At 43.6% G+C, this 21,084-nt stretch overlaps 1 protein-coding gene across 1 annotated transcript in view; it reads left to right on the top strand.

Moving 5' to 3' along the window:
• The window catches only part of nexmifb (neurite extension and migration factor b), a 59,028-nt gene continuing 37,944 nt past the window's right edge, over nt 1–21,084 (top strand). The window contains exon 1 of the mRNA XM_084353195.1: nt 1–108. The gene's annotated coding sequence lies outside the window, so the exon portion shown is untranslated. The remainder of the gene's footprint in view (nt 109–21,084) is intronic.

Here is a 21,084-nt window from a genome sequence, read left to right as displayed (position 1 = left end):
GTGTTTGCATTTCGGGGGAAAGACGCATCTCTGGTACTGTCCACAGCGGCTGAGAAGGATCCCATTGCGGCGGGGGAAAAACGCAGTTCGGGCGCACACGCTCTGGAGGTAGGCAGTCAAATCGTTATTATGCTGCTATTCAGCGTGTGTGAATAGGGAGCTCGCTCTCTCTCTGCCTCTCTCTCCCTCTCCCTCTCTCTCTCTCTCTCTAAGTATGCACATGACAGCTTGATTTACACACACGCTGATTTATATCCATGATTTCATGCGATCGGACATTTTATTCAAAGGGAGCGAGAACACACCAAGCATGCGGTGTAGTGGCTGCCCTGCCTCCTTGGGACAGCTGTCGTAGCCTACATTCATCCGTCTCTGCTCCATCGATTACCCGCTCCCTGCGAAAAAAAATACCCCCACTTCTCTAAAGCACGGGCACGGAGCCCTTTCGCTTTAGGCTCGGGCGATCGCCACATATACAGATGCCACGTGTGGTTGTTCATATTGAAGCCAGTTGCCTTGTTGTTTGTATGTTTTGGAGACAAACAGTGGCCTGTGTGGACGTCATTTTGAATCAACGTTATGCATCCCGAGCCGTGCTGCCCCCCAAAAAATGAATAAGACATGAATAAAGGGGAATAATCTATAGTCCAAACTGATGAATGATTCATGAATGGGCTATTGAAACCCAATGGGATAACACATCATCTTACAGCTAGGCCCCTCCACTGTGATGAGGCGGATAAATGATTCATAAACGGTTTATAAGCACAAAATTCTTGACGAAAAAAAAAAAAAAATGGCCTAAACATTATGATGGCAGCACACACACATGCACACACACACACAGGTGCACCAAGGCATGTGTGAATGCCAGCACTGTCGGGTCACTAGATCAGTAGCTTACTGTGTCTGTGCTCCCCTTTAAGGATGCCTCATGACAGATGTTTACTGGATGTCCCAGTCAGCCACACTGCGAGCCAGACAAGCCATGCAGGGGAATAATGAGCTGCAGCCCATAATAATAACAGCCTCTGTGCTGTGCTTTTTGTGTGGAGGTGTTAGAACCAGTTGTTAACTTTGTTTCAAATAGGATTTTAATTGGATTACAAATTTTAAGGAGCTACACATTTGCCTGGCTGATGTTTATTGGGATGCCTGGTGAGATGGGATTTTCAAAATAAGAACCTGGTGAGTTTATCGCTTCTTTTAATGATCAGCTATTGACCTGGCTTGACTTGGTTTGATTTGTGCTTTGGAGCTTTTATTAGCTGTTTTTTTTTGACAGGTTGTTTTTGTACTTTTTAAGATGCACTGGGATACTAGTTAGAAGACACGCTTAAAGACCCCCTCCATACATGTATTTTCTTTTCCTTTCGGTGCGTCTGACAGAAACAAAGGTATAATTGCCACATTAGTATCCTTAAAATGGCACCTACTCCTTCTCCCTCCCCTAATATGTGAATATACAAATGTTTTTCCTTTTACAAGTTTAACTGTTGGACACAAGATGTCTCCAACTTCACTGTAAAGTTCAGTGTATGTGACCTGGAGGCTTCAGGTTCCCACATCACACTTGTGATCCTCTGACTGCTTGTGATGTCACAAATCATGCTCGTAGCCCCGCCTCTTAAAATCAGACGTTCAACGAGCGCAGAGAAAATGTACGCTGTCAGCAGATGAATGCGAAAACAGCCTTCTGGTGTCACAGTGAAGCTCAAAACACTCAACCGTGCGAACAAGAAGAAAAACACTTGGAGGGGGCTTTAAAATAATGAAATGTAACGTTAAACTGACGGGGGCAGTTGTAGTGAGCTGCCTGTCACTGCCCTCTCCTCCTCTAATGCGAAGACAGCAGTGGAAACCAGATGGAGGGCCATGCATCGATTGAGTCAAACACAGCCTATGAGGGGGGCCAAATTGAGTTGACATGTTGATGTGGGTGTCATTATCACGTGTTGTCGTGTGTGTGCCGTCACACCATCGAGGTGACGCGTCGAGGAGGAGAGGGCTTCCTCGCTCGGCCTTGTTTGAGGAGCACAGATAGGTTTGTCTGATCACCGTTTGCCATCCACATCCCCTCCTGGTCAAGCGGTGTCCTCCGTTCACTTGTAATTGGGTGAGCAGTTGAGCCCAGTGACACATTTCAACGCCGTGGCTCTGTTCCACAGTAGCAAAGACTGCGCTGGAAGGTTTTTCCGACAATGTGTTTAAAATGCTATCTGAGCGTTATGTTGCAGCAATAAAACCAGCGGCTTGTGTACATAGTCTCTTATCTTCCCCGGCCCATGTGTGCTCTGTGGCTTCTCCTCTGCTTCAGCCTGAGGCACATGTGTCGGGCCTCTACCACCAGTCATAGAGAATGAACTGATCCTCATCAATCATCATTTGTCTCAGCGGTGGACATTTTATTCATGCATGAGGGTCATGTTTTTGATTCATATTTTACACCTTTACACCCTCTTATCAAAGAAAAGCAGCTATCATGAGGATATAACAAAATCCCAGATGCTTCATTGCCTTGAAGCTCGTACTGTAAGTCTGTAGGATACATGCGAGAACGCAAAAAGGACTTCTCCTGCCTATACGGTGCCCTGCTGGGTTTTATGTCTCTGCTACAGTATGGAAGCACCTTGGCTCTGCCCCAGCCGATGTAGCAGCACGCTGAGCCCATCAGGACCAGCTGTATGTTTAAGCACACTGTGTTTTATGTCAGGCCACTGTATGCAGAGGCCCGCTGCGTCGACCCCCAGCCCTGCGTTTGGGCTGTGGCCCAGCAGAGGCAGTCTTTCTCTGTGCTGCCGCCACTGCTGAGTTCTGTAATTAAAGGCAGAGGTAAGTCCAGGGGAGAAGGCTGGGCTCTGATTGCTTTTCATGGCCGCGAGGAGAGAGCTGCAGCGTGTCCTGAGGGACTGAGGCGCTGCTGAGCTCTTTGCTGCCTGCTCTGCTCTGCTCTGCTCTGCCCCCCCAAGACGGGAGCTGTTCCAGGAAGACACACACATTTGTAGTCGCACAGACTGGCATACCCATACACACACACCCAAACACACAGAGTGGCTGAGCGAGGCAAAAATTACATCTGTAGCTGACAGGCAAACTGTGCTAATCTACTTTAAAGAATGCCCCGTTTTAGAAAATATGTGTCAGTACGAGGCGTGAGGAGGCGCTGAGGCAAAACTGTAACAGCGCAGTCATGTAATGAATTAAAAACAGCGCGATCAGACAGACATTAAGGATCGCTCCCTCGATTGGCTGCCGCTCGGCATTGACAGAGCAGTTGACAGTGTGATTGGGCTGAGTGTAGATGTGAGCAGAGGCTGCCTGTGGTTGTCTTGGACCAGCGCTCTGCAGGGGGAGCTGTGCCTCCCCCTTCCCTCCCCTCCCTCCCTCCCTCCGTAGCAGCAGCCAAACTGACGAGGGCTGCTCTGCACTCCGAGGGCCTGGCAAACACGGACATGCTCACATATAGGATCTGGGTGGGCCCCAGCGCTTTTAGGGGAAAAATGGCCTCAGTGCTCTCCTCTCGTCTTTCTCTGAATTCATTCATGACAGCTGGCTGGTTAAAGTACACTAAGGGTTTAAACCACCACATGCCTTACAAGTCCTATCAGAGAGATTCCTGTGAAAGGCAGGAGCACTTTGAGGATAGGAGGATTTAAAAAAAAAAGAAAAAAAAGAGAGGAAAGCAGTCGGATGCTGTTTGAATGCCAAGTCCAGCCACGTTTTTGCACTGTGTTCATGAATTAGTTCTGCCAGGATAATTAAAGTAATGCATCAGGATTTCTGCCATTAACAAATAAAAGTCCAATTAAGCTGGGGTCTATTAAACCACTTTCCGCATTGCCTACTTGATCTCAATATGTAGGCTGGTGGCCACTGGGACCACAAGCACGCGGGCTTGACGTTCATAGCTCATTTCCTGCTTCCACATCAGACCCTTATATTGCAGATGGATAGATAATGTGAAATTTCCCCCGTCTCTGCTCACACTCTCCGGGGCCCCCTTGCATTACAACTCGTGGGATTCTTGAAACAGATAGTGAGACGCGATGCTGGGAAATCTGAGAAGGAGCCCAAAGAGGTGGGGACTCTAATGCAGTGGACACAGGTGCACTGACGTGAATGGTGTGAAGGCGACATATTGAACATGACTCGGGAGGGAGGAAGCTATATGACGGGGCTGGATTTTAATTGGTTTCACACAGCGTGCTCCCATGTATTGTTCCCTTTGTAATGGCACACACGGTGGCAATAACAGCTCTGTTTTTTGTTATATAATAACACTAATAGATTCATCGTCCCCTGTCTAATTTTTTTTTTTTTATTCCTCATGTTGGAGCCGGAGGAGCCCCATATCCATGTTGCACTGGACTTGTATATACTGTCAGGGCTCTGAACACTGGAATAATAAGCCACCTTCATTAGCCTTATCTTTGATTTGGTGGATGGAAAAGGGGGAAGGAATGAGGGGGAGGAGAGAGAGAAAAAAAGGGGGTTGATGATGAGAAAAGGAGCAAAACATAGGGTAGGAGGTGCTGTGTGTGAGAGAGAGAGAGAGAGAGAGAGAGAGGAGGAAACAGGAGCTGCAGAGGAGAGGGGGGATGCACATGGTGGGAAGATTAGAGGAAGGGCTGGATGGACAGAGGGAGAGAGGGGACAGAAAAAAGGGAGAGACGTAGTTACTGTGTGTGGTGGGGGTTCAGGGTGCATCCTCCCAGCACAGCCAGTTGGAACAAACAAACGGGCGTGAGACAGACAGCGTTGTTTCTAATGGGGAGAGAAGCTCGCTGTGCCTTGGATGTTTCCCTGCACCTTTCATTTTCTAAATGCTGTTTTGTCTGTTCACCACTTAACAAGGCACCAGTGCCTCAGAAAGGAACCACGCTTTATTTGCTGCTGTACATAATTACCAGCCATTCAAGACGGGCTTGTTTGCTACTCTAAACGATGTTGTGAATTTATGTACAAATAAGAGACAGGCTATATTTTGCTGTAAATCTTTTCACAGCGTACAAGATGAGGGTTTGGAATTTATGGCAATCGCCGGCGTTGGGCCCGAAGTTTCCGCCGTAATTCATTTCACTTTAATTGCGCTGCTGTTTGCGGAGACTGCGCCATTTGTGCCCTAATCAAACATTAGCCATAATTGAATCGAATAGCTGTTTTATCATACGTTGCGGCTGATGCAGGGAGAGCAGGATATATAAAGCCTGTTGAGCAGATGCAATAGTCTTCCCGTCAGATACAGTCAGCTGACGGATGGCGCTTTACTTTCCATTCACTATGGCACGCCAGAGGCAAAACATAATCCATGCGCGACACATCTAAGCAGAAGTCAAATGAGAAATGTTTTTGAATATCTTAACGCAGGGGATGTGAATTGAATTGCATACATGAATTTCAAGTTGGATTTGACCCTGATCTGTTGGATGATGCTGATGATGATACAACAGCATGACTGCCATTCTACTACGAGTAATAATTATAATCATTCACAGCTAGTGGTCCTTGTCACAGGAGTGGGGCACAATGGAAATAATAATTAGGACTTCTCATTTCTGATGCATTGCAGAAGAGTGCATGAAGTGTGTGGTGCAGCTCTTTGACATCTAGGACGTACAGCTGTGTGTATCCTCGCCTGTTTCCCTGTGTGTGTTGGCTCCAGCACGCCCCAGTAAGAATTTCTGCTGGCTCTGGGTTTTCCTCAGCTTTGTGACTCCTGTTATTTCACACACACAAGACAAATATGTTTTGCATGATGACAGTGACCCAGTCTTTCCTGTCGTGTAGAAGCAGCTAGTTGTAGCATAAAGACACATGAAGGGCCAGGACGCCTGCTCCGCCTTTATTCTGGTCTCGCCCCTGACAGTGACGTACCGAAGCTCCGTCATGCGCAAATAGACATTTTTTCAGCTCACTATCTCTCGGTGCTCTTCTAACCCATTTCCCCAAGTCATCATTCAGCGACACTGTCAGGAATACAGCCCACATACATCACAGTTGAGCCAGTAAAATGCTCTCCAGAAGGAGTCAAATATGCACCTCGGCGTAGCCGCCGCTGATAGAAGAGCTAATTCATCATTTAGTCACACAAAGCCTCAGAGATTCTTTGTGATATCTTGTATACTGTTCGACTTCAGGAGATCTGGGTTTACTGAATAATTTCCAGGCTTTCTGTGACAGTGTTTGGCTTTGTTTTTGAATAAAGTACAGCGTTTATTTTTCAATTTACGTATGTAATATTATTTATGAAATATTTTTATATTTTGCATGTTTTGTGAGGCAAAAGGAATAGAGACAGGATAGTGATGATAATGGAGGAGGGGGGATGCTGGTGATCACATACAGGTGCTCTGTGGATACTTCAGGTGGACTGTGAAGGGCTCACTGCATGAGTGGAATATAGCCTCAGTAAGGGCTGCACAGTTAATTGAAATATTATCAGAATTGCAATAGGGTCAAGTGCAAGATCCAAATCACAGGAGCTCCAGTTTTTTGACAGTAAAAAGTGTCACAACATGCCGTGGCATTATTAATGAAGCATTATGGTGCTCCAGAGGTGCCCCAGCAAGGGTTGCAGCAATATACCGGGTTTAAGGTAAGCCTGGGTGACATGGTTAATAAGTCTATCATCAATTATTGATCAATTTCACTGACCAGGCCTATCTTTCTCATTTTTAAAGAACAGGTGGAAAAAGGTTGACTTTAACCTCTTTATTTTGAACTAACCACTTTATCAAGGCACACAGGTAATACATTTTATGTTGACAATGAAAACTACACAAATAAATAAAAAAAGCTGTACCTGCGAGCTGGCCACCCATTTTTTATTCAGTTTCCTTTCTTCACGCCACGTTCTTCTGTTGTTGTTGTCTCATGGCGATGGTGCAACCAAACTACACAACTGTAAGATGATTGGCTGTTCGCATGTCAGTCATAGCACGCTCCGTTATCAAGAGATGTGACATGCTGTTTATGAGCCGGGGCGTGTTTGTTATGTGCTTTCATGTTGGTTTGCTTTAATGCAACTCCTGAAACTATCAAACTATCTTCTTGATGCTATCGATGACCACTGATACATGTTGCTATCATTTATTATTGCCCAGGCTTCCAAAGTAAACCGTGGTATGGAAATTGAGTGTTATCACAATATCGAAGGTATTGAATTCAAGAATATCTGTGTTGTTAAAAATATATATACTGTATGTCAACTTTATATCAAGTGTCAGGACAGATTATTTTATCAAACTATATTGAAACGTTTGTTCAGCCTTAAAAAACTCTCTTAGTTTACTTCTTTTAAGCGTCATTGCAACTGATATTAATAATAATAATAATAATAATAATAATAATAATTATAATAATAACTGAAATACCATATACATTAAACCGTGATATTACTAAAATCATGACTCATATTGCAATATCTGTTGAAATGTAAGATGATCAAAAATGATGCAAAGGCATAATGTTTTGTTTGCAAAAACATTTAAATATCTTTATTTCATTTGATCAGCATGTTGCGTGTGACATAGGTCTTCATCAGAGTCTTTGTCAGCAGTAGCTTACACACATTTATTGTGTTATTGTGTTACACTGGTGAATTGAGATGAAGGGTGGTTCTCAGTCCATGTGCAAGCCTATTGGTGAAAAACAAGGAAGTGATAGATAGATGGGAGGAAGAAGGAGGAGGGAGGAGAAGAGGAAAAAGGAAAGCGCTGTTCTCTAATGATGATTATAGTCATCATTACATTAAAGTCCCAACTCTTATGGTTAGGGCTTTTTGAGCGCTGACTCAGCTGTCAAGTATTGGATGCTGGCAGTGTATGCTCGGTCAGATCCTCAGAGGTGTTAAAATCATGTTGGATCGTTCTTGAGCTCATTTTTGTCTGTATTTCAATGGCGAAAAGTTCTTGCTTGGTTACTTTGCATCAAGATGACAATCAGTAAATTCATTAGTGAGTAGAAGAAAAAATAATCTTCTTTTCAGGTTTCAGCACCTCAATTGTGAGGATATGCTGCTTTTTCTTGTTTGTGGCACACATCATAACATCATCCCATGTTATAGAGCACAATGAAGGACAATGAAGATGCCTGTTTTTATAGACCTTATGATTAGATGACTGAGAAAATAACCATTGATATTAGCCCTTGTTCAGACAAACATGAACACTTCTGAATATGAGTTCGAGTTGAAGTTTGACCTGTTTTGAAATAGATAAAAGTGTTTTTTGTCGAAAAAAACTTTTTCTATTCCTCAAAGTGAGGTATCAGGGGAAGAAAAAAAGCATAATAAGCTTTGGCATTGGCACCAAACCTTCTGGTCAAAACACAGCTTAACATGATACCTATGAATATAAAAGAAAGCACATGCCCGCTCCTCATCCACAGTGTCCGGTAATCTCGCTGCCAGTGGGAGCGTCTCTTTTTTGCCGTGTTGTAGCGGCGTTTCTGTCACCATGGGCTAAATACTTTGCGAGCCTCACGACACCAGGTATTCTCCTTTTATATTCAAATGACGTTGTGTATAACCTGCTCCTTTGAGATCCGTCTCTGAGGTGTGTATATGTGCTCGTGTATGAGCGCTTCTTTTTTTTTTTTTGCCTTTTGTGTGCACTATTTGGGGGATTTGCTTATGGTTTATTTATGCAGGTAATTCCATTGAGAGAAACTCTTTGTCGGGGGAGAGCGAGTGTACAGGCTGCATGCATACTTTATAGCCATATGATCTAATAGGTTTAAAACTCAGTATCAAAGATGTATGCTGCTGCAGTGTTTTGGCTCCAGTGATGAGGCCTCTGGAGAGCTGGGGTAAGGTATCTATGTGTTACTCTGTGTGTGTGTGTGTGTGTGAATTATGTGTTTTGGAGGCGACCACTGCTTCTCGAAGCCCTCCGTGCTGACTGTTAATCCCGAGATGCATTCGAGTCCACCTGGACTTAGTAACATGACAGAATATTAGCAATAACAAACACCCGTCTGTCTCTCTTTTATACTCTGCCTACAACTCCTGAGACTCCACAGTGAGCGCAGTGACAGCCTGCCAAGCAAAGGAAAACATGAATGTGTACGTACGCATGTGCACATGCTTATTTGGCCCCCTGAGATTTTACGTGGGCACGGAAGTTTGTTTTTGTGTATGCACGAGTCAGTCGGTGTAAAATAATGAAATTATTTATGTTTTTTTTTTTTTCTACTTGCGCTGTGCAAAAATGATAACGAGCGAACGCTGTTATTTGGATAACACGGAGTGCCTACGAGGAACACACATTCGGAGGACAAAGGCTTCATTGTCGGGAGAAAAGTAAAAAAAATTTGTAACAATTTACACTTTGACTCCATCTCTGGGGGCTTTAGGAAATGTTAATTTAAGTTCCCATTATGAAATGTATTTAAATCAGACTAAGAATTAATTCCATTATTCTTGGAGGCAGCCGGGGCTCCTGGATCCGTCGAGACGGCATGCTGCTTCCTCCTGAGACCTGTGGGTTTTCCCATCACTTTTAAAATCAATTACCTTTTCTACCTCCCTCGCCTCTCCAACTCCCTCTAAGTACTCTCCTCATATTCTTCATTAGAAAACCCACCACTTCACCTATAGCTCGCTATGAACACCTCAACCGGAACTCTGTGTATATTTAAGTGTTCGTGGCACATTTGAGTGCTCTCTTTGATTTATTAACATGTCTAAGACAGAGCTATGGGCGGGCACAGATTGTACTCAGTCGTCCCTTTTTTTTTTTTTTTTCACAGTATCTAGACAATGTCGCTGCCTCAGATATAAATAGGTAGGCAATCTGTGGCCGGGTAAGACCTGTTAGCCCTATGTGACACTAAAGCCACAACAAAGACTCTGCTGTACTGCTGCTGAGGAGCGGCTGCAGCCCTCTGGGAGAGATCATGTTATTCTCCCTTGTGCGCCATCTCACAAACATCTCACCGCACTAACTGAGGGGAATAAGCATGGATGGGCTTGACGGCTGCTTCCTATTTTAGTCATCGGCAGGTAGGCGGATGAGTTGAACTGCGGAGGATCTCTGTGCAGCGAAGTCTTCGTCTAATTAGTTTGTCTAATTATGTCTTTGTGCTGGAAATTTCTCAAATTAGTGGTATCGTGCAGAATGTGAGCATGCTCATTATGGTTGTCATGAGAATTGTTGCGGTGGTTGGAGAAGAGAAGAGAAAGGGAGAGGGAGAGAAAGAGTGTCATTGGAACCAAAAGCTCTCTCCGGTCCAAATCCCTTTATCAAACACGAGCATCTTGTAATGGGAGATGTAGCGCCCAGCTTGGTCCCAGGAAATGTTACTTCTGCCTGTGAAACACTCTGCGCCGCCCTCCTCCCTCCCTTCCTGTGCAGGGGTGCACCTATTTGCGGCAGACCACAAAAAGGTCCCCTTTGATTTTCCCTCCTCGTGCGTCAGCTGTAAGAGTGTCACAGCATCAGGGATGTAAGTGTCTCACTTGGAGACACTTTTTGATTTTCCCTCCTTGTGAGGTACCACAGCACCAGGGATGAAGACCCCCCCCCCCCCTCCTCGGCATCGCCCACGACTCTGAGCTTCTTCCCCTGGCCACCTAGTGAGGACAAGCCTCCTGTATCGCGTGCCAGCGACCCTCCCCTCCCTCCTCTCGCCTTTCTTTCCCTTTTTCCCTCTCTCCTTCCTTCCCCTCCCTACCATCCCTCTTTCTCTCTCTCTCATTCTCCCTTTTCCTCTCCCTCTCTCTCCTCTCTCCTTCCCCCACTCCTGGGCCTACAGTAATTGGTATTCCGAGTGGCAGCTGGGATCCATACAAACACAGCAGACAGGGGGAGAGAGCGAGCGAGGCAGAGTGTGTGTGTGTGTGTGTGTGAGAGAGAGAGAGAGGGAGACATGGAGGCAGAGAGAAAGAGAAAGCCAGCAAGTCAATACGCTGGTTCATTAGAGCACTGAGTCACAGTGGCCGCTGCCTCGTTTGTTTGTGTTTGTCCAATACTCTGCCTTAAGCAGAGCCCACCGCCTCTGTCCGCTCGCACTGGCAAACCTGACAGCAACACACCCCAGGCTGCCTGGCCGCCTGTGATATGGGCTTTTCTGTGCCTGTGAGTATTTGGACATACCGGCTTATGAAATAATTACCAAATCAATAGCTGTGAATTAAGCGAAGCGAGGTCCTTTCTCACGATTCTCTCCCAAACACTCGTCCAAGTTCATGCCTAGAACGGGCCGCAGTATGTATGGAAATTGGCATTGGCGCGCCTGTATGTTATTCCATAACCACGCTGTGATTGAGTTATATTCTCCATGACTAATTATATGTCAGCAATATGTGATATTTTCGATCGGATTAACCGAGGTGTTGATGAGACACGCGGTGACAAAAAATAGCAGTTCTGATTACGGCGGCGGATGTAAAGAAGACAGGCCAGTTCTCTGGAATAGAATTGAGAGCTGAGAGAGAGAGAGGGCAAAAAAAATAAATAAAATAAAAAATATAAAATAGAGAGAATGAGAGCGGCTCCATTAGGAAACAAAAATAGGATTCTGCAGTTATTGAAAATATGAAAGTGGATGTTCCAAAAAACAAGAGGGAGGAGTGTTCTCCGGTCACGGCGAGCTGAGAGCAGACCACTTGTCGGGATATTGAAAGAGAAGGAGAGAGAGAGAGGCAGGTTAAGAGAAAGGGCTGAAATGACCCGTTCCTCTCGTCAAGGCCTGTTTACTTTGGAGGAAATAGTAATATGATGGTGGCCGTGGGCCTGCTGGCTACCAGGGCGCTCATGGTGCATGGTGACCTCTCATTACCACCGCTTGAGGGAGCGTGAAACCAAGGAGATCACTCCAAAGGGCAGCTGTGTAGATGCGCCTAACCTTTTAAACCATCGGAATACGTCAACCATACAAATAACTCATTAACCTTATCCATTTAAATGAAAAGCTCCACTTTTACCCCACACCCACTTCCTCTCTACACTATTAGATTTGTTTAATTGGCCATTGCGCATGATGAAAATGGCAAGTCCCTTTGCAATGTGGTCTGGTCAAGGCAAGCCATACAGCAGGGCAGTGGGGATTTGGCCCCCTTTGGCCCCCCGACACTTAACAAAGCTGGTTTAAGATTTGGAGGGGGAGGGTTGAGGAAGTGATAGTATGTTAGCATGTGTGCGAGTGTGTTGTTAAGGAAGCGGCCTCCGGCTCTGTCCAGCAGCACAGGAGGGCATTGATTGGAGGAGTTCAATAGCTCGGGCCTTTTAATCACCTCGCTCAGAGGCTGCATTGTCCCACAGGCCCGGAGAATAAGCGCTGCTAATACCCCTGTGCATATGCACGCAGCCACTGGCTCCCAGGCTTCTGCGGCCCCTCACAGACCCACACGGCCGCTAATCAATAGGCCTGATTACCAACAGGGAGGCAGAGTAGGCTTTGTTCTCGTTTGTCACCACCTTCCAAACATCTTGCCAACTTCCCCTTCGTTCAGCCCCGACATGGCGTCATTTAAAGACGGCAACCGAGACGCTTCTGTGTTTCCTGACCTGCTGCACCTGGAGCTGGATCCGACGCTGTCAAAAGACTAAACGCTTGTTCCTCTGAGTCGGGAATAATGTGCCGTTGTGACCCAGTTGTAAAGAAAACATTTAGACTTACACATCAGCCCTCTAAAAATGGCATTTCTCTCACTCTCACTCTCTGCCGTGCACTCTCCCTCTCTCTCCTCTCCCTCAATCTGTCTCTCTGCCTTCTTGGCTGTCATATCTCTTTATACTGTTTAGAAATGCTGTACATTGTGTTACAGGGTTGTGACTGATAGCCTGCCAATTTCAGCTGTGGCACATCAGAGAGGCACCCCCTCCCTCTAGTGAACACATTAAAGCCGTGACAGTGTGCTCCTTTTGCTGCTCTCACTGATTCCATACAGCCTGATCAAGTGTTTCACAGGAACGCTTGTTTATTTATCTATTTAGTATGTGTTTTCAGTGGCCTTTAACCAAGCTGCGCCGTTCAAGTGTGCCTCGATGCAGGACAGAAAGCACGGAAACTCCCTCGCGGCGTGGCTCGCGTGGCGTAGATGTGCCGCGCACGAGCAACAGACAAGAATTATTGTTCTCTCTCATCAGAGATTCTGAGGCCATTTATATTTCCATCTGAGCAGCCTATCAATAAGCCTCTAAGCCGGGGTTTCAAAAACTAATAACATCAATGACTTTAAAAGGGAAAACAAATATCAAAGGGAGGCAGCGTATTAGCACCCAGAGATGGCGGGTGAATATTGAGATTTGAGTTCGTAGACGGTCTGAAGGGCAGAGCGGGGCTGTTGTTTTGTCCTGTGCCCTCCTCATAATTACCCTCCGACGCATACAGACACATTGTGCACACGCTCGTTCTCACAGCCCCTCTCTGCATTTTTTTCTGTCTTGTCTCTCTGGCCCTTTCTCCCCTCTGCCCTCCCTCTCCCATCGCCTCTCTCTCTCTCCCTCTGTATCGCCTTTCTTCTCCTTCTGTCCTCTCGCTGCACCCCCCCCACCCCCCCACTCCCTCCGCCCCACCTGCCCCTGTCCTTTGGTTTTGAAGCCAAGTAAAGGAGTCGCCTTCTGAAGCGACGGGGAAATAATTTGTGGCTCAGAGAACAAAGGGAAATCTTTACTGCGAGAGTAATGGAATGGATTTTTGTGATGTGGATGAAAACGGTCTTCGTTTCAGGCTCTCATTTTGAAAAACAAAGTGCTGATGAAAGATCGGGATTTAAAGAGAAAAATAATAGGGGAGTGATGTGTGATGGATAAAATACATCAATTTCTCAGGATCCTACTTTTAGATTTAAAGGAGCAACTTATAAGGAAATATATTTTGCAAAAAATCCTGCATGCGCTAATTATTTTTAACTCTTCGTCACTGTTATCGTATTTTGGCGGGGTTGCAGAAGTTGGCAAATTGCAGCTATGTCAGTTACGCGGCTAAAATACGGTTTTAGAAGGTGCCATGTGCAATCCATTATGGTCACGTATTAGCTGAAAATTCCTCAAAGACCTCGACAGACCTCCACGCTCACTTATTGAGCTGTTATCAATGAGCTGCTTTTGTCTCGGCTCCAGAGACTCTGGACACATTAGCAGGACATTTATTGTGCAAGAAAAGAAGGCATCAGTAAGCCGAGGACGCAGCTGATCTTTCCACAGAGCACTCGCACATCCTCAATAAATATGTTTTTATCGCTTGATGTTTAGATTTTACTTTGTCATCAGTGGCTATCTACCTGGTGCACTGAAACTGAAACCAGACAAGCTGCATCTCTTGACGAAAAAGAAAGAAATCTTACTGAAATGTCTCAATTTTTATTTATTTATTTTTTTTTAATAAGCCTCCATTATACTTGAATGGACACATCAGTAGGTGACCCTTCTGTATTCCAGTTTCTGAGAGTAACCTCAAAGTATGTCATTAAGTCATCAAAAAATATTTGAAAAATAATATTTGCAATTATTTCTAAAGAAATTGAAGAAGCGCACTCAAGCAGGATTTAATGACCCTTTTCAGATTATTGCTTGTTGGATCTGCTGGACTTTCTTTTGATAATGGCTGAGATGTTCCTCATTGAAGAGACAGAAAAGAAGTGTGTTTTTGCACTTTATTACACAACTGGACACGCTGACTGGTGAAAGTGAGAGTGGTTTTAGAGGACACAGATGAAGAGCTGAAATGATTTATGAGACATTATTGATGTCGTGACTTGTCGACTAATGTCTGATGCTGTCTTTTCAATGGTGTAGTGTTCATGCTTCATTTAGGCTGTACAGTGACAACACCTGGCCATTTTTTCTCTCCAACATTCAGTAAATGCCCCGGCCATTTAATGAACAATTAAAATAAATAAATAAATCCAAAAAATGGGCTAAAAAATGAGCTATCGCCGGCTTTAAAAGTTATTATTGCCAACATGATAGTAAACAAATCTATTTTCACCTCCTGCAGACATCGGAGTCTTCATTTGCAGTCATGTCGTGGTTTCGTCTCCATCAGCTCCTGAGAAAAATGACCTTAGCTCCACTCAAGGCTTGACATTCACCACATTCACCTTTGTCTAGTGTCTAGTGCAGGGCAGGCACTGAAACATACAATGGTTTTATCAGAGCTTTTTAGCTTGAATAATCTGCCTACGGGGGTCGGTGGGAGCAATTTTAGCTAAACCATCAAGTTACTGTGCGAGTAGTAAAACCAAAATAATGTTTATAGAGGCTGAAAAGGTTAGTAGAGCTGCAGTTTGGTGATTAAAGCACCATAAGTGAACACAGACTGGTTCCACTCGGTGTAATCTAATATAAAAAATGATGATTAATGCAAGTTTGAAGATATTTTTTTTCAAAAACAAACTATTTCAGCTCGAAAATTAACAAGTGCGCGAGTGTTTCACCATGATTGATGTCGTAGCACCAACGACACTCTGATCTCTACTCTTGAATTCCTGTATCTAAATTTTAAATACATCTTCCTGTTGAGTGGCTCATATCTGAACTTTGAAGAGTCAGGCTAGCTGTTTCACCCTGCTTCCAGTGTTTATGCTAAGCTAAGCTAACTGCCTCCATGCTCCCTCATAAATACTCACAGAAAGAAAGCAAATAAATAAATCCCCAACTGTTCTTTTGAAGTATTTTTCAATTCCATACATAGATTATGATTTCAATAAATATTGGGGCAACTAAAAACATTTAATGTAAGATAACCATGACATAACTTCTTCATAACTTCTTCTGCACCGTTTACAGTTTAGTGTGTAAGTTAGTAGAGGTGTCATGATTCAACAACCAAGTATTGATGTTCAGAGATCCTTTATTGATTAGAAGAGGGTCCACTCATAGAGAAAAACCTGGACTGAACTAAACCGATAATATTGCCAAAGATCTTTGATTAATTTACTTGAGAAGTTGGTTTACTCTGGACAGACAAACTGGTTTCTATCTTGTGAATCACTGAAGGCTGATGTTTCTTGTTAAACTCTGGAATCTTTACTTTTGGTGAACATTATTTGAGCTTGTCTAACCCTAACCAGCAAATCACACCAGGATAAAGTCAAGTGGTTGTTGTAAGATACTGCTGTTTTTTTAAAGAAGAATTTGTAAAATTTGAAAAATGTAGATGACAGTTGTTGGGGCAACAATAGCAAAGCTGTCAGTGCTCAAAATTTTTTTGTGGCCTTAAAATCGAAATCGAATCGTGGATTTATTATTTTACTTTACTGCAAGTTACTGTGTTAGTGATAATGTTGACTTATAACATGATTGCAATATGATTTGCAATTACTATTAAAATCATGATGGCCTGCAGCAAACAAACCTTTTTCTTTCTTTTTTTTACATCTAGAGAACAAGATTTATAGGGCATCTCTGCAGCACCCTGACAGATACTATGTATTAGTGTGAGTTATTTATGTCACTAAACAGTAAAAATCTCACGTATGTAACCTCTAAACTAAATGCTAACAGAGACTTGGGATGCTTTGTGCAGCTGTAATCAGTGCAGCAGCAGCAGCAGCAGCCTGTCCTGCATCTCTCCTGCAGCCTCCCTCTCCCCTCTGACTCTGGCTTTCACAAAGTTGATAGAGGCGTTTGGGGGGGATGACCTCAGCTTCCCCTCTCGTAGCTGCTGGAGTCGCAGTGTTTGTCATCTTTAATTCTCATCCATCAACACGGTTGTCAGGGGAACCAGACCTTACATTATAACAGCTGTACTGTTCTTTTGTCACTGCTTCTGCAGTGATATGTTTCACTGCATTGTTTACAACTCAACAAAAGCTGCACGGCTTTAAAATACGAGGTTGTTGTTCTTGCATTTATCAATGATATACAGCCAGTCATGGTTTAAACAGATTAAGCCTCACAATATCTTTAGGATAAATAATACGTGATATTGAATACATGAGTGAGACAGCTGCAGTTTGGTTTAAATCTGCACTGTAAAGTTAGCCGTTTCTTTTTCTTAACCATTTTAGTGCAATCAATGATGAGCAATAGTTGCGTTAGTGTCCAGCACTTGATGCAGACACTTGCTCACCAAACTGCAATAGCAAAGGAATTAAATGTAGATTTCGGCTGTTTAGTTTTTCTTCATGGTCGTCTTGTGCTCCACATAAATCTCTCTGGAAAACATGCCTGGTCTGTCGTTGAATTGGTTGTAGTCATTTGGTGAAAGAGACGGAGGGAGAAGGGCGGCATCAGTTTCAAAACAATATGTCTACATTCTCATGACAAAGCCCTCTAGAGGCTGCAGGTGTTATTACGGGAGCAAAGGAGGAAGTCATGTGACATAGCTACTGGTGAATGGGGTCAAAAAAACATCTGACTTTAACACTCTGCTGTTCGTCAACATCAGCAGTCAGCGTTGTTTGTTTTACAGTGTGATCATGATTATTTCTTAACAGTATCCACGTGTATTGTCACCATGACGACAAAGCTCCCCTAACTGTAGCAAACTAGTATTTTATCCCAAACTAGGATGTTTCCCTGCACCTAATCAAGTTGTTTTTGCAACCCAATCGCCAGAATAAATGTTCTGCAAAACCACAGATAAGTTCAAACTTTGTTTCATTAGGTTCAGTTTTCTATTTCTATCTTGTCACAACATTGTGCTTATGCTCTGGTTAAATTTAGGAACAAAGCCAACTTGGTCATAGTTAGGAAAATAACATAATTTGGCTTAAAATACCTGCCTTGGTCGCCTCAGACATGCCTGGAAGTGACATGAGGTCTTGTTAAAAACAAAGTTTTATCGCCACAGTCACCACTGGAGATGGTCCAACTTCCCGTCAGAAATACCCAGACCAGTGGTCTCACATTTACAAATGTTGAAATGCTGTGGTCCCTCATCAGAAAAATCCAATAGCCTCACACTTACAAATGCCAAAATGCAGACTTGAACTGCGGTCACTAGCTCGGTGGCCTTGTCGTCTGTAACTCCACCGCTGTCCCATCCATCTCCCCGTATGAAAGTCAGGTAATAAACTTGTAATGTGAACGTGATATGACATGTTTTGTACTAATGTCAATATGGTACATAGCCTGTGACATGGACGTATCTGTGGTTTTACAGGGTGACCGGGCTGTCACGTTGCATTTTGAAAACTCTAACTTTAATTTCATATATTTCTTCATGATGATGATGATGATGATGATGATGATGAAAGCAGTTTAGTTTAGCAGTGGAAGACTAGGAATATCCAACAGTCTGCTTTTAGCTGCTGCCCTGTCAAAATCATGTCTCTAGAAATTTGGTAATTTTGAGTATTCATATTAGAATATCCTTTATGGGATGAGACAATTGTTGTGACCCTTAGGTTTCTTAAACCATTTCAAAAGCAGATGGATGATTTGAAAATGGGGTTGTTTTTCTGAAATTGTGAAAATCTGACGTGGGGATACATGGGTTTCACATGAGAGAAGCGCTTTACTGGTCAAAATGTGTATTAATACCCAGAACAGCTTGATGTGACCGAGACGCTTGGCATGAATGTAATGATATTTTCATAAAGGCAAAACAAAGGAAGAAGAATTTTCTAAATTTTAAACTTTAAATTTTTAAATTAACTAGAAGTGAAAAAGTAACCATAGAGTTTGTTGTTGGATAAAGTCGTAGCTGCAGTATAATCAAACCAGACTGAAGTGTTTTTTTGGATGAGTCCCATTTTTGCATCATCATCCATTCGTTGAACCAGCACCATAATGGTGATACACTCTTTTTTTGGGATATTAGACACTAATTTGCCACAGAAGAGGTCAGAGATCAAGCTGGCCATGTCCTAAAGCATTCCTACAGGAGCATTCACACACGTCTTCCATCCCAGCTGTCATTTTCTCCATATCTCTTTCACCATCAGCACGAGGAGCGAGGGATGTGAAGTAGGAGGCTTCCCGTGCATACAGCCATTAATCACAGGCCCAGAGGTAGTAAACACTCTTTGATGGTCATTAGAAAACAGTTCTATTACAGAGGTTACTGTGTCTAGCGGTTAACCTTCTCCTCTTTGATGTATAGCAGCGTGGGTTTTTAGAGCGGGAGGAGGTGGGGGAGGAGGAGAGAGGAGGGAGGAGGAGGAGGGGGAAACATCCTCACCTAGGCTGGAATGTCCCCCTTCAGCAGCTTTTGAATTGTTGTGCAATCATCGTGCAACCTTTTGTCCCCCCCCACCATCATTCCCGTCCTTTCCTCCCCCCCCACCATCATTCCCGTCCCTTCCTCCCCTTTCTCTCCCTCGCTCCACCCCTCCCTCCTGTCATCTGAAATGTGCCCTGCATAAGTGGAGGCAGCTGCTTAAGTGCTGAGAGAGGGAGGAGAAGGGGAGAGTGGAAGTGGAAGGAGGGAGGTAAGGGCCGGAGAGAGAGAAAGAGAGGGAGTCTGACTCACAGTTAGCTTTGCTTTCCCTCCCTGAATGCTGCAGCATCTACTCCTCCCATTGCACTCAAGGTCTCTTTCTCTTTTCTCTCCCTTACACACACGCGCTCATGTGCGCACACACACTTTTGCGAGCATAAAGAAGCTGGGTTCAGTGTTTTACTTGAGGTTTCTGGGTTGTTGAAAATAATTTTGTATTGTGCCGCCTTGGTGCATTATTGACTTGAGAGGCTTTATTGTCATCTTGTTTTTTGTTATGAAATTTTAATGCGGCCCCTCGTAATTAGGGTGGCTGTATTTGATGCAGCTACCAGCCTTATCTCTTGCTGTTGTGCCTCAGTGTTGGCGGCGGTATACGCGGGGCTACTGATGCAATACAAGAAATAACACACGGTTAGAATAGTGACAATTGTCTCTGTCAATAAAATGTCAGATGAAATGTTGCTGGAGCTTAAGGGCAATTTGGCGCGGGCTTGTGCCTGTGTCTTTAGTGCTCTTGTAGCAGTGGGCTTCATAGCTAAAAGCACACTCCCCTGCAGTGGAATTACATAGTGGTGGTGACGCCAGCAAAAGCTCAGGGCTTTTATCAGCTGTCATTCACACCGGAGAAGCTGGATACAGGCTGCAAGGCCACCGCAGCGTGGCACAGGACAAAAGCCTAATACTGGGCTGTAATTGTCAGGAAAAAAAGGGGCATCTAACAAGGTCAGAGAGATGCTGTGCTGAAGTTGATGAACTGTTCCAATGACAAAAATGCACTGTAGCCTTGATTTGTATCAGCAAATGCACTTTCAAAGAGAATGCTGATAATACTCTCACAGCTCTCACCTTGGTTGGTTGATAATGTAAGGACTCATCTCAGATGTACCTTGAGATATGAATAGAGTATATGTCCATGTATGTCCTGCATATCCTCAAATAAGTGAGTGATTTGAACAATAAAACTGACATGTAGAATACCAAACTCATTCCTGCTTTATGATTTACTCGTGCTCTGTATTGTCAAGTACTTCAATACCTCACATTATATTTTTTGCTCCAACACTTCATGGTTTATAAATCTAATTTATTGTTAGCAGAGCTTTGTCATAGTTACAATACACACGCATAATGTTTTACAACTCCCTGAAGCCCAACCGTCAAAAACCATTCAGTTCATTTTGATAGAAAAAAACAACATCAGAGTGCCCTGAAAGAAATTGTTTAAGCTCTGACCATGAACCTCTAAATTCACATTTTCCCTATTTTTTTCATAATATGAACTAAAACAAAAAAAAAACTATGAAAACCAAAAACCATTCACAACTGAAAATCTGAAACCCGGGGACATTTCTGCATTTTTGCTTAAAACATGAAAATTAATTGATAGTCAGATTTGTTGCAGTTGTTCAACTTGATTAAAAAATATTTGATCAAAGAATAAAAAATGAGTTATTGAAGCACATGACAATACAGAGCATACTGTTTATTACATTGATGATTATGACATTTTATTTTATATTACGAAAGGAAATGAGGGAAAGCTTGGAATGTGTTTTGTCCAGGGCCAATACCGATTATTAGTTATCAAGGAAACTGAGTAAAAACGTTAGTGTCAAAATTAAGAAGAACTAATGATACTAGTGTTACTTTACTTGAGTATTTTCATTTTCTGCTCCCATTTACTTCACAACACTAATTTGATAAAAGAGAGAAAGAGAGAAAGAAGGCTGCAACAGAGCCAAAGTAGTG

This window comes from Pagrus pagrus, assembly GCF_965226575.1.
Source record: "Pagrus pagrus genome assembly, chromosome: 5".
NCBI classification, from domain to species: domain Eukaryota; kingdom Metazoa; phylum Chordata; class Actinopteri; order Spariformes; family Sparidae; genus Pagrus; species Pagrus pagrus.
The sequence above is the reverse complement of the archived record's forward strand: the minus strand, read 5'-3'. Positions and strand labels throughout refer to the sequence as shown.